Source organism: Vombatus ursinus, unplaced genomic scaffold, assembly GCF_900497805.2.
Source record: "Vombatus ursinus unplaced genomic scaffold, bare-nosed wombat genome assembly UNPS02015012.1, whole genome shotgun sequence".
Lineage (NCBI taxonomy): Eukaryota > Metazoa > Chordata > Mammalia > Diprotodontia > Vombatidae > Vombatus > Vombatus ursinus.
Window position 1 is genome coordinate 473,291 of NW_020954790.1, and position 3,289 is coordinate 476,579.

The 3,289-nt window shown below is 54.1% G+C and overlaps 1 protein-coding gene across 2 annotated transcripts in view; it reads right to left on the bottom strand.

Annotated features, from left to right (window-relative positions):
- The window catches only part of LOC114030763 (zinc finger protein 501-like), a 29,440-nt gene extending 28,634 nt beyond the window's left edge, over positions 1 to 806 (bottom strand). The window contains exon 1 of one of the 2 annotated variants that reach the window (XM_027845640.1): positions 732 to 806. The gene's annotated coding sequence lies outside the window, so the exon portion shown is untranslated. The remainder of the gene's footprint in view (positions 1 to 731) is intronic. The other variant, XM_027845638.1, reaches the window with a different exon arrangement.
- Between the last annotated feature and the right edge of the window lie 2,483 nt (positions 807 to 3,289).

The following is a 3,289-nucleotide window of genomic DNA, read 5'->3' on the forward strand; positions in this document are numbered from 1 at the left end:
AAAGGGAAGAGGAAGGAGAAAGGGGAGGGGGAGGGGAGGCATGAGGGGGAGGGAAGAAGAAAGGGAAGAGGAAGGAGAAAGGGGAGGAGGAGGGAGGGGGAGGGGAGGCAGGAGGGGGGAGGGGAGGCAGAAAGGGAGGGGGGAGGGAAGAGGAAGGAGAAAGGGGAGGGGAAGGGAGGGGGAGGGGAGGCAGAAGGGGAGGGGGAGGGAGGAAGAAAGAGGGAAGAGGAAGGAGAAAGGGGAGGGGGAGGGAAGAGAGAGGGGGAGAAGGGAGGGGGAAGGGAAGGCAGAGGCTCATTCCCAAGAATAGGTCACATGACCGAACAGCAAAGGGCCGGTATCAGAAGGGGGGGGGTCAGACTCAGAGCGGGAGGCCAAAACGAGAGAGAACTCACCCTCCAGGCACGCGCTCTAAATGCGCAGCCGCGGCAGGTGCAGGAGGCTCCACTCCCCCGCCCCCGCAGGGCGGCGCCTGGAGGCTGCAGGGCGGGGCGGCTCCCTAAGCTCGGCTCCGCCGCGGATAGGCCGCCAGGCCACGCCCCCCCGGGATGGCCAATGGACGCACCCGATCACGCGGGAGGGGCGGCTGCTGGGCGGCGCGCGCCCCCCCCTCCCCCGCACATGCGTTTCAGTGGCAGCCTCCCCTCCCCCCATCTTCCCTAGAACCCGACTCCAGCGCCCTGTGTCTGACCTCCCGCCCCTCCCGGCCAAGTTTCTGGCTCCCCACTCACCCTGGCTGGGGAGGCAAGCCTCGAGCTAGGTGGCAGCGGTTGAGCTCGGAGCCGAACCGAGGCGGCCCGGCTGCCTGAGACTTGAAGCAAAGCCGAAAGCGGATGTGACGCACGAGGTGGAGGCTTTCTTCCGGTCGTCCCTTGGGCTCCATGGCGACTGCGTCTAATCGCCGAGTGGCATCCTGGGAAACGTAGTCCCAGGCTGCGCCGCAGTGTCTTGTGCGCTTGTCCCTAGCGGCAGCCAGGAGGTCGCCTTAACCCGTCACCTCCCAGACCCCAGCCAACCTCAGACTCCCTATAGGCTTGCGGGAACTAGACCCCAGAGGCCGTCTGGGCCAACCTCATACTACAGTTTGGGAAACTGAGACCCAGAGAGCTAGATAGAGCAAGGGACTTGGGTTCAGATCCTGCCTTAGATACTTTGTGACCCTGGGCAAGTCACTTAACTTCTGCTTGCCTCAGCTTCCTGAACTATAAAATGGGGATAATAGCTCCCAGGGTTGACATGAGGATCACATATTTGTAAAGCACTAACCCTAAAACTCTGTATAAATGCTAGTTGTTATTGGGTAGCTAGGTGGCACATTGGATAGAGCCCTGCCCCTGAATGCACACCTGGGCTCACACACTTACTAGCTGTGTGACCCTGGACAAGTCACTTCACCCTGTGTACCTCAGTTTCCTCATCTGTAAAATTATCTGGGGAAGGAAACGACAGACTGCCCCAGCACCTGTGCCGAGAAACCCCAAATGGGTGTGATGTGTAAAAAGCTTCTGGCTAATTAATCATTTCATTAACCATGCTAGCAATAATTAATAAAAATGCCGCACCTGGGCCCTGTCTGCAGGCAAGGCAGCATCACTAGGTTGGTTACAAGAGAAATGAGCGTGCATGTGGAACCAGAAGAGTTCTCAGATGGTGCAGAAGTCTGCACCTTTGTGACAGTACAAAAGAGGAGGAGGAGGAAACAGCAAGGGGTGTGGCACGATGGGGACAGGTGAGGGCACAAGCATGACCACAGCAAAAGCCACATTCTTTGTATTCAGTCACAGGGCCGCCCTGGAGGACCTAGAGGGCCGCATGTGGCTTCCCCACCCCTGGCCAGACTGTGAAGATAGGAGGGTCCGCCTATCCGAAAAGGGCCCCAGCCTGGCACAGACCCGAGGACACACAGGGAGTCCAGCTTGGGGGGCAAACGTTGTGTCAGCTCAGGGGGCTCCATCCTTGCCACCTCCAGGGCCTCCTGCACCCTCTGGCTCCAGTGTTTCTGGAAAATACGGCAACACAAAAAGACAAGTTCAGGGGCACCTCCCGCCGCTGGTCAGAGGTGACCCTGGGTACACCGATGACCACAGAGAGCGCAGTGGGGATGCTCCCTGGGACAGCCCCGTACAAAGCGGGACCGGAGCCATTAACCAAGCACAGCACAAACCATAGTAAGAATGGCCACAATGGGGCCTAATTTGAAGGGGAAAATCTAACAGCACCAAGATAAACGAGAGAACTGAGGAGACAGATGCAGAAAATAAAAGCCCAGGGGGCAGCACTGGGCATCGAGCCTCCCTGCCTCGCACTCCTCCTGTCCTGCGTCCATCCAGCCAGTCTGGATCTCAGGCGTGCCACGCTGCCGTCAGGGCCCTGGCACCTCTCTCCTCAGGGCAGTCTGAAAAATGCCGTGTCCTCAAGGGCCTCCCTCCACTGACTATTCTGTTCTGCTTCCAAATCACCCAGAGAAGCTATTCAGAGGTTCTGCCAGAATCCCTTACAGCATGGGTCTCAATGCAAGTTGGCAGAGTCTCACAGTTTACTGCCCCAATAATAGTTCATGTCATGAAAACCCGTTCAAGCCTTGCAGTTCTAATCTAACCTAGAACAGCAGCAAAAGGGAGAACCCGAAAGCAGGGACCCAGAGTTCGCCCAAAGCTTCAGGGAATTTCGGTTGCCAACACCCAGTGCTGTTTCTATCTCACTCTAAACCTGGCACCTGATGTAAACACTGGTCACATCGCGCTAAAGGGTTCCTGATACATTGATAGACATAAGACATCCAAGTACAAACCAAACATTTTAAATACCTCAGAAGGCAGAACTCACAAAACCTTCCAAATTACATATATATTCATTTGAACTTCTTGTCCCTCAAAAACTTTACTCAGATCTTTTTTTTAAATTTCACAATGTTTACCAATTAACTTAATTATTTTAGAACTGCAAATTTAAACACCATTCAATTTAAATTCTGATTCAATTCAATTCTCCTTTACCCTCCCCCTCCCCCACATAGGAGGAGCAGAATCGGACATGGATGAAGTCATAGGAGACATTTGTCTTAGAATGTCATAGAATGGCATTTGACGACATGAAGATGACCCAAGATACACAGATGAAGTCACATAAAAGTCACCAAGTTAACTGCAGTTATGGCAAAACACTCAGGATGACGTTCGAGTAATCAGGTTCAAAACTGCGAATATCAAATAAGCTGTTTATAATAAATGTGTACCACAGAACACGCGGTACAAACAAGTGTCATTTCCACAACAGTAATAAACTTGAA